The following is an 11032-nucleotide window of genomic DNA, read 5'->3' as shown; positions in this document are numbered from 1 at the left end:
GATTTAGAGAAGGAATTGCAGTGCGGTCTTCCTCTGTGAAACAGCTTTGGAAAAAGGTGTTTAGTATTTCAGCTTTACGCGTGTCATCCTCTGTTTCAATGCCATCATCATCCCGGAGTGTCTGGATATGCTGTTTCGAGCCACTTACTGATTTAACGTAAGACCAGAACTTCCTAGGATTTTCTGTCAAGTCGGTACATAGAATTTTACTTTCCATTTCACTGAACGCTTCACGCATAGCCCTCCTTACGCTAACTTTGACATCGTTTAGCTTCTGTTTGTCTGAGAGGTTTTGGCCGCGTTTAAACTTGGAGTGAAGCTCTCTTTGCTTTCGCAGTAGTTTCCTAACTTTGTTGTCGTACCACGGTGGGTTTTTCCCGTCCCTCACAGTTTTACTCGGCACGTACCTGTCTAAAACGCATTTTACGATTGCCTTGAACTTTTTCCATAAACACTCAACATTGTCAGTGTCGGAACAGAAATTTTCGTTTTGATCTGTTAGGTAGTCTGAAATCTGCCATCTATTACTCTTGCTAAACAGATAAACCTTCCTCCCTTTTTTTATATTCCTATTAACTTCCATATTCAGGGATGCTGCAACGGCCTTATGATCACTGATTCCCTGTTCTGCACATACAGAGTCGAAAAGTTCGGGTCTGTTTGTTATCAGTAGGTCCAAGATGTTATCTCGACGAGTCGGTTCTCTGTTTAATTGCTCGAGGTAATTTTCGGATAGTGCACTCAGTATAATGTCACTCGATGCTCTGTCCCTACCACCCGTCCTAAACATCTGAGTGTCCCAGTCTATATCTGGTAAATTGAAATCTCCACAGCAGACTATAACATGCTGAGAAAATTTATGTGAAATGTATTCCAAATTTTCTCTCGGTTGTTCTGCCACTAATGCTGCTGAGTCGGGAGGTCGGTAAAAGGAGCCAATTATTAACCTAGCTCGGTTGTTGAGTGTAGCCTCCACCCATAATAATTCACAGGAACTATCCACTTCTACTTCACTACAGGATAAACTACTACTAACAGCGACGAACACTCCACCACCGGTTGCATGCAATCTATCCTTTCTAAACACCGTCTGTACCTTTGTAAAAATTTCGGCAGAATTTATCTCTGGCTTAAGCCAGCTTTCTGTACCTATAACGATTTCAGCTTCGAAGCTTGAGGAAGTCCTGTCTATTGCTCAATCGTATGAAGTCTCTCACGCCGCAGGTCAACAGCTGGAAGCGTGGTGCGGCGGTTCAGGGCGGCGCGGCCGCGTCCGGGGTGGACGACGTGCGAGCGGTACAAGCCGGCCGTTACGGCCGCTCCCGCACGGCGCGTAACAGAATTCCGGCCGCCGGCCCCTGTTACCGTCCTGTGCGTTGTGCTATATACATCACGATCGGTCAGAGTGCCCCCAGCGTTGGGCCGTTTGTCGCAAATGTCATAAAAAAGGTCACATTGCTGAAGTTTGCCGCTCAGCCTCAAAAGAATCGAAGGAAGCAGGTACAGAGGACATGGACGTTGACATTCAGAAAGTTTCATCGGGCCAGGCTCCCGACGCATCGGCACACAAACTATTTATCGAGGTGTAGGTTCGGTCGCGCCGTTTACAACTGCAAGTAGACACGGGCGCGGCAGTTTCGTTGTTGAATGCACAAACTTATTCCGACCTTGGATCGCCCCCGTTGGCGCCAGTTTACCGGCATCTACGCGGTTATGGTAAACAGTTCATTCCCCTACTGGGTCAATTCACTACCGACGTGACTTACAAATCAGTCACTCAGCCTATTACTTTTATTGTTGTCAGTGATGCGAGCTCCGCTAACCTTTTTGACCTGGATGCCTTTCAAGCGTTCGGTTTTTCTATCGCTGACACCATACAGTTGGTCTCCGAAGACGTTCCCTATCAATCATCGGAATCTTTGATCTCAGACTTTCCAGATATCTATGAGGAGGGCCTGGGGCGTGTTTCAGACTTTGAAGCTCACATAACGTTGAAGCCGTCGGCTCGCCCGCGTTTTCTACGCGCGAGGCAGATCCCCTTGGCTCTCCGCCCTCAGGTAAAGGAAGAGCTAGACCGGCTGACAGCCCTAGGGGACGTTCTTCCCATTTCTTCTAGTGAATGGGCTTCGCCCCTCGTTATTGTCTGGAAGCCCTCGGGAAAATTACGTCTTTGTGGCGATTTCAAGGCCACCATTAATTCCCAATTGGTGGTGGACACCTATCCTTTGCCTCATGCTGATGAATTGTTCTCCGCCGTGGCGGGAGGCCAATATTTTTCGAAAATCGATCTTTCGGAGGCTTATCATCAGATACCACTTGATGACGACTCCAAAAGGCTGGCGGTCGTCAACACCCCGTTTGGCCTTTACCAATACCAGCGGTTGGCCTTCGGAATATCCAGTGCCCCGGCGATATTCCAGGGTTATCTTGAGCACGTCACGTCGACAATCCCTCATTGTATTAATTACCTGGACGACATAATTGTCACAGGCCGCAGCACGAAGGAACACTTGCACAACCTTTGCACCCTCTTTCTCAAATTCGGGTCTGTGGGCTTGCGTTGCAACCTGCGTAAGTCAAACTTCTTCCAACCGTCCATTGAGTATGTGGGCTACACCATCTCTCGGCACGGCGTCCAGCCACTAGGAATTTTGGTCCAAGGTATCGTCGACCTTACAAGCTTTTTTAGGCAAGATAGCCTATTACCACCGGTTCATTCACAGGGTTTCTACCATAGCCCGCCCCCTGTACTGCCTTCTGCGCAAGGGTGTTCCTTTTGATTGGTCGCATGCATGCGAGCGAGCGTTCACCTCGTTGAAGGGCCTCCTCACGTCAGCGCCTTGTTTGGCTACTTTTGACCCGCATAAGCCGTTGGTCCTGGCTACAGATGCTTCGCAGTATGGGGTGGGGGCGGTCCTGGCCTATCGCAACGCAGATGGTTCCGAGCAACCACTGCCGTTTGCGTCTAAAACTCTTCGTCCCGCGCAGGCCCATTACTCCCAGGTGGAAAAAGAGGCTTTGGCCATTGTTTACGTTGTTACCAAGTTTCACCCTTTCTTGTATGGCACGAAGTTTCAGTTAATCACTGACCATAAGCTGTTAATATCGTTATTTGGCCCCGCCTCTCAGATTCCGGATAGGGTGGCCCACAGACTACAGCTCTGGGCCTTGTTCCTCTCTAAGTACCATTATGACATTCATTTTCGCCCTACCGGACAGCATGCCAACGCCGACGCTCTTTCCCGTCTTCTGGTGGGCCCGGACCCTAAGTTTGATCGAGAGAAGATTATGTGTTTTCATTTGGATGTGGCGTCCCACCAAGCGGTTGATGGCTTCCCGATCACTAGTTCTCGAGTCGCCAGGGAAACGGCAGCTGACCCGGTTCTCTGGCAAGTAGTTCGCCTCATTCAGCAGGGGTGGTCATCCCGCCCTCCAGGCCGGGCCTCGGACCCTCTTCGTAATTATTTTCTTCTATGAGACCGCCTCTCGGTCTTGGAAGGAGTTCTCCTTCTGGCTACCGACGATACAGCTCCTCGCATGGTTGTTCCTGCAAGTTTACGAAGGGAGGTCCTCACGTTATTACATGAGGGGCACTGGGGTGTTTCCCGTACTAAAACCTTGGCTTGCAGACATGTGTACTGGCCCGGTATTGACAGAGAAATTGAGCACTTGGTGACCGCCAGTTACCAGTGTGCGAGCCAACAGGCATCTCCCAGGGCAGCGTTCTCTTCATGGCCGCCGGCAACCCAAGCATGGGAACGTGTTCACATCGATTTTGCGGGCCCGTTTATCAATGGCTTTTGGCTCATTGTCATTGATGCTTATTCCCGATTCCCATATGTGGTTCGCTGCTCCTCAACCACTTCAGAAGTTGCAATCCAGGCACTAGCAAAAATCTTTTCTGTGGAAGGTCTGCCAATCACCCTGGTCTCGGACAATGGACCAGTTTATTTCGCAGACCTTCAAGGATTTTTGTAGGCACTTCGGTATTCAGCGCGTTTGCTCTCCCCCCTTTCATCCACAATCGAATGGGGAAGCTGAGCACAAGGTGCGCCCATTTAAGACGCAGATGAAGAAGTATGTGCACGAATTTCCTGTGGAGGAGACGTTGACGTTTTTCCTGACGGTATACCGGACCACACCAATGGGAGAACGCAGCCCCGCAGAGCTCCTCCACGGGCGCCAACCTAGGACTCTGCTGCACCTCCTCCGGCCTGGTCCTCGCCAGTCTTCGCAAAACGGAGTACCTGGCTTTCCACTGGGTATGTCGGTCTGGGCACGTGGGTTTGATCGCAATCCACGTTGGATACTGGCAGTGGTCCTGCGCCGAAATGGCCGCCGGCTCTATACCTTGCAGGCCTGGGACCAGGTGGTACATCGTCACCAAAATCAGCTACGTCCACGTTTGGGCACCCACCCTCCGACCTCTCGGACACCGGCTTCCCCATTGCCGGCACCCGTGTTGGTTTCTCAGGGGACGTTACCGCCTCTCCCCGCTGTGACTCCACCGCACTGCGATGGTTCTCAGCCTTGGCAGCCTCCAGTAGCTCCAGCACCGGCATCGCCATCGTTAGAGATGCCCCAGCGAGAGCCGGCCCCCCTCGCAGGCCTGGTTTCTCAGGAGGCTGGTTCACCTGTGGTCGTCCCTTCCCCATCATCCCCGCCACTGGGTCTTGCCCCTTCCGAGGTGGAACAGGATCCGGAGTTCGACAGCTTGTTGCCCGTTCTGTCCCGGGCTCCGGTGGTGGGACGACGGGGGCCTCTTCATGTGGGTCACTTCCAGCCGTATTCGAAGGTTCCGGCATGAGGGTTGGCAGATCCCCTCGACTCAAGCCTTACAATGGATGTGGAGGCCATTGCTCCTGCCCGACGCTCCACCTTCCAATGCAGTGGATCACAGTGGCTTCTCCCCCCGAAGGAGGAAGAGTGTAGTAGCCACCAGAAAGATCGCGGGAGGCGCACATCAGCACGGCGCGTCACGGACGGTAGTTGCCGCAAGTAGAGTCCCGTCCACCAGAGGGCACGTGAGAATTCGGACGCGACCTCTGCCGGCGGAACAACAACAACAACAACAACAACAACTCAGGCAGCATGGGCCGTGCCCAGTGAGTTAACATCAGGCATGCCTAGGACACAGTCCCGGTCTACGCTAAGTAAAGTGCGATGTAAAACATGAACAGTGTTACTACAATTACTTTCGATGCTTGCCTGCTTCTTAAAGCAGAATTTGTTTGTCAACAGTTTCATACAGCTATAAGGAAATAATATGCTTACATCAATACATAACATGCTCTATTAAGGTATTACAATGTATTTTCTATATTTTAGTAATTAAAATAGACACTGAGTCTTTCATCAACTCTTTACCTTAGCCACTACTGTATTTGGCAAAATATGTGAGCTGAATTTTCATGTATATTTTAGTTTATTTAGCTGCTCAACATAAATGTTAGGTTAGTGCAGCAGTTACTTAACATCTTCCATTGTTTGCAGATGTAATATGTGAAAATGTATTTAATATTGTGTTATCAGCCCCATATCCTTGTGGTTACACAGTTTGAGATTTCTGTCCTTCAGATAAATCAATGTACACCCCTGACAAGGGTGCAAGCACAGGGAAAAAAAGACAGATAGATGGTTTAAAAACTAACCAGAAGAGATGCGCAAGTTCTCCTAAACCTATGTTCCTATCTTCTGCTTACGAAAAGATGCCCAGAACTGTAAAGGCAAGCTGTAGCCACTGTCTTTCCTATAGTGTCGTTTCTTGCAAGCAGCACCAAAGAAACAATTATTGCCAATCAGGTGTCTAACACATTTTACGTAACAACAGTCCACTCGTTTCACACACACAGCTTCCACCTGCACAGCTCACTCATATTCAACATGGGAGTTTTTGCTGATACTTCACTGCAGCATTGTAGAATCTCAAACAATGGCAACTGGCTGCATAATCAAATATGTTATTTCACTCAAGGATTCTGGTTTTTTCAAACTTCTGCCAACTGAGGATTTTTACGAAAAGTGTGAAATATTAGTAAGCTATTTCAATAAGCTGTTAAATTGTGAGGAACCAAAATTTCTAGAATAAACTTCAGCATGCATCTACACAAATTTAGAACCCCCCCCCCTCCCCCCACCACCTAGGATAGATGAAATGCAAAATAACTTTAAACTTTTGAAAAATGATAAGGCTGAAATGTGGAACATTGAAGGTGCTGGAACAGACAAGAAGCAGCTTGAGTCTTTCAGAAAGTCTGGGAAACAGCACTAATTCCCCAATCCACAAGGAAAGAGATCAAACCGATGCCAGCAACTCCAGAGGAATTTCCCTCCTTCTAGTGACTTACAAGATTCTTTCAAAACTGTTACAAAATAATCTGCAAAGCCGACTGAATCAGTGAAAAGGAGATCACTGAGGAGGGTTTAGAAAAGCACAATCCTGTTTGGTACAAATTTTAAATCTGAAATTTAGAATCAGGTATAGAAGAACGTTTAGTAAGAGTTTAGTGCTGACAACGAATCAGTGGCAATCACAAAAAACATACCAAATGAAAAATTAAATTTTCAGGTGAAGATTTTTTAGATGAAAACTGGTGTAAGACAAGGAGATGAACTGTCTCCACTGCTGTTCAATTGGCTACAAGTGAAGGTAATCTGTGAACACAGGAAAAGAAGAGAAGAGCAAGGAGGAATTTCAGAAAATCACAGTTGGGATAAAAGGGGATAATATGAGTATTGACTGTATGACTTCAGCTGACAACCTTGCCATCTTACCTAAAGCTATAGAACGTGCAACAATGCAAATAAATTTCCTACAACATACAGCTTCAATAGCTGGCCTATGTGGGAAAGAAGAGTACAAGACAGATGCACAGGAGGCACCAAAATACCTGTAGGTGGAAAGTGATTATTGAAGAATAAATGAGGCTATAAAATTTAAATATATAGGTGAAATATCCAACTAAATGTTTTGGACAAAGAAGCTAACTTAGCAAGGTCAGTGAAAATGGAGGAGGCTTTTCAATTAACAAAAACCCTCTACAACAAGAAATCTATTTCCATAAATGAAGATCTCCAATACATAAGTGATGTGGATCAAAGAAGTTAAAGTAGACCTGAGGGAAATGGAAATAACATAGGAAGAAACAGGAGAAAGAGAAAAGCTCAAAGCAAAGGCAAAAAGTTTCAAGGGTGGAATATTTTTCTTCAATGCCTTTTTCAACATACTTCATTTTTATAAAACTTACTTACAAAATCATAAAAACTGCTAAATCTGTGTAGAAAAAATTGCAGAAATGTACTTTTGTTAGAGGGCAGGACAGATTTAGCAGTTCTGCCAGGGGTGCAGCATCACCTCACAATAGTTCTTAATATGAAGTCACTAGATTAAGTGCTCTAATATTTAGATATTTTTTACTGTTGTTCACCCTTCTCACCACTTCTCAGCTTCAAGTGCTTTTTTGATGTTTTCAATCCTAGGAATAATACATAGATTTTCTTGTGTAATTTTAAGGGGCGCATGCTTTGTGCTCAGTGTCAGTAAGGTGTAACTCCCTCAGCTACTCTCATAATTACGAGTCCTTTACTTTTATGAGCAGTACTGTACACTCTGTAACACAATTGGTTCCTGTGTGATGAAGTGGGCATTTCAAACTTCAGCCACTACCACTTTTTATGCTTTCAAGTATACAACATCATCAGCCACATTCCCAGGGTGAAGGGTCGGTTCATTACACATCTTCAGCACTAGCTCTTGTGCCGTGGGGTCATCACACCTCTTTAGTACCTACCCCTATGCAATGAGTCAGTGACCATTGCAAAATATCCTTTTTGTTGTTGTTGTCAAATGTGAATACTCCAAACAATATTGAATTTTTTGTTTTCCTGTGCATATGAGAGAGCTGCACTTTTAGTGGAAGGTTCATGTGGTTTCTGGATAGCCCACAGCTAACCATTATTTCATCATGTGTTGTATAGTATGGAACTGGGGACCTATAAATGATGGAGAGGCTTCATCCCTGCTGTAGCTCGCAGTGGTACACAACCCCACAACAGGCTACAGTAGTCTACTCACCCCACCGCCACCCCAAACTGAAACTAGTGTAACCCCATTGTCTGCGTGGTAGAGTAATTATGGTGTACCCATACGTGGAGAAAATGTTTGTGCAGCAATTTCTGACATAGTGTAACTGAGGTGGAATAAGGGGAACCAGCCTGCATTCGCCAAGGCAGATGGAAAACTACTTTAAAAATCATCCACAGACTGGCCGGCACACCGGACCTCGGCACTAATCCACCAGGTGGATTCGTGCTGGGGATCGGCACGCCTTCCCGCCTGGAAAGCAGTGCATTAGACCACACCGTGATTTTTAAAGTGTAATATCCAATACGTTTATGTACATTACTGCTTTTAATGCCAGCTATGGCATCATGCCAGATCAAAATTTTCTGAACCAGCATAACAGGCCTCACTTATTTACTGGCAAGTATAGATGTTCTGCTATGTTGTAACCAAATATAAGTTCCAGGGATGTAATGTGTATCTAAAAAAGTCCCTATTATTGTGTGATGGACTAATACTCCCTGCTTCTTAACTCATACAGTGACAGCATTTAAAAATACCTGAAATACACTCCGTGGCTAAAAGCCTCTTCAAACCCACAATTTTTTTTCTGGAGATGGTGAACAGGAAACAAATAGGTGAGAGCCTCCTCAAAAGATTAAGCACTGTAATAATGGTAAAGGAGGTCCCCAAAAATTAAGTTCCAACAAATGGAGGCAAAGTGTGCTTCCATTCTTTGTTAATCATCATGAATAGTTGTTTGCATGTGGACAAACTGATCTGGAATACAAACAACATAACTGGTCACCCCCAAGGGTGTTCTTGGAGGTTTGGTCAGGGCTTTGAACTATTCAGCCAGCAAGTCAACCTGATTTCTTGCAGAGCTACAATGCAGTGGCCTCATTCATGAGCATTATAATACTTACTCAGAAAATGGTCAGATTACAAATTTTTGCCACTGTGTGTGCGCGAAACTTCATACTGTTTAAAAAATTCCATGAACATTTGCATTAATTTTGCCATATATTTAAATGAATGGGCCCAGTACAAGCCAACAAATACTGATTCAGATGATTATACCAGCTCCATCAGTTTCCACTGTCACTACCATCCGCTGCCATTCTTGAAGCTTTCTATAGATGTATACATGGCTGTTTGCTGGGTATGCCTTACATTGTAGCTTATCACTTCAGAAAACGTTCTCCTGATGCCCCACAAAACAATGGCAGCATTCTTTATACCACTCTAAATTATGCTGAGCACTAATTCTTGTCATTAGTGGCTTCTGGGCTACAGCAGTACTGTGAAAACCAAGTTCTGTATCTCTCAACAAATCATTTTTTCACTGATCTTTCTACCAGAAGTGCAAGAGATGTTATGTGCTACATTAAAAGTGTGCCTCACAAATGACAATACTTTAGAGCTCAAAGTCAGTACCGGTTTATTAGGCCTAACAGAGTGATGCTTTTTCTTACAATACCATTGCTAACTGGACACACATTACTCGTGTAAAACCAAACTAGTGGAATGCTCATGCTTGTGGGACCCTATAATCATGCTCATTCAGCTTAATTCTCTCCACTGATGGGAAACAGATACATGATGGCTGTTCGTTTTACCTTTGATGCGTAACCTATTAATGTGCAGAGCAAGTTCAGCGAGGTACCCATTGCCTTTTTCCCACAAGGTGTACCATAGCTCAAAATAGCACATTTTTATGTCTAAAAGTGTAACATATCATAGGTTGTGCATACATAAGTTAATCCCAGATGCACAACACAGTTTTAAGTACAATACAAGGAGACTGAATTACTGTCCGCGGTGAGTCCTAGTGGAGGTGGTTTAGCATTGGGTATCTCTGGCTTCCTGTTAGTTGTCAAGTATATATCTGTTTTGGAAGAATGATCATGAGTGCTTGTGCAGTATGGTCATGTTTTTGTAGTTATAAATGAATATGGGCTGACAGAAAGGAAGAGAGCAACACACACTCCAGGTACGTATTCCACACTTTTCAAAAAACACCAAGGGGAGGTATCAAGCTTGATGGCATCACCTGTTAAATGCATCAGCGTCAAGAATCACACAAGCTTTCACTACAAGGAATAACTTAGATATTTGCTGTTATCTCAAGAATTGGTGCCAAATTTTTTTGGCGAACATTTTCTTTGTCACCAAGACGTTAACCAACTGCTTGAGAGCTGAATGCTAACACACACTGACATATATTAAGGAGATTAGGTTTAGTTTTTTAAGTGCATAGATGTATGACCAAGACTTCAGGATGGTGGATAAACAAAAATGTAAGAATTGTATTTCCTTAAAGCAAAAATAAGCAGACATTAAGATGTGAGAAAGTGTGATGCACTGACAATGGAGTGTTTAGATGGCAGTGCTAAAATGCACTCTCTCTCTCTCTCTCTCTCTCTCTCTCTCTCTCTCTCTCTCTCTCTCTCTCTCTCACACACACACACACACACACACACACACACACACACACACATTGTGCTCCCAGCACTATCCAAGTGGCTCTGTGCACTGCTAGAGTAATTTACATAATATACCTGATAGTCACTATAGCCAACATAATTGTCTTGAGAGATTCAGCAACTGTATTGATATTTAGGATAATTCTTATTGTTCCATCTCAGTTGCACACTTTTGCATAGCATCTAATATTTTACAATAAGCAGAAAAAAGAATTGTACATAAATGTAGAACGTACCTAAGAAGTTGTGACAGGAATCCATCTTGTCTACTCAGAAGCACATATCAGCTTACCGTGTTTTGCAACTGCGGTCAATGTTTAAAACAGGTATAGGAAGGGGAAATGAAGTGAGGCTGATTGGGGGAGGGGAAAGGAAGCAGGGAGGGGGTGGTGGGGATATCATAAGATTAACAAGAGGTGTCATGTTAAAATTATAGAATGTATATTTATGTAAAATTTCTCACTGAAGCACTAATAGTGTAGGA

Source organism: Schistocerca americana, chromosome X, assembly GCF_021461395.2.
Source record: "Schistocerca americana isolate TAMUIC-IGC-003095 chromosome X, iqSchAmer2.1, whole genome shotgun sequence".
In the NCBI taxonomy this organism is placed as follows: domain Eukaryota; kingdom Metazoa; phylum Arthropoda; class Insecta; order Orthoptera; family Acrididae; genus Schistocerca; species Schistocerca americana.
The sequence above is the reverse complement of the archived record's forward strand: the minus strand, read 5'-3'. Positions refer to the sequence as shown.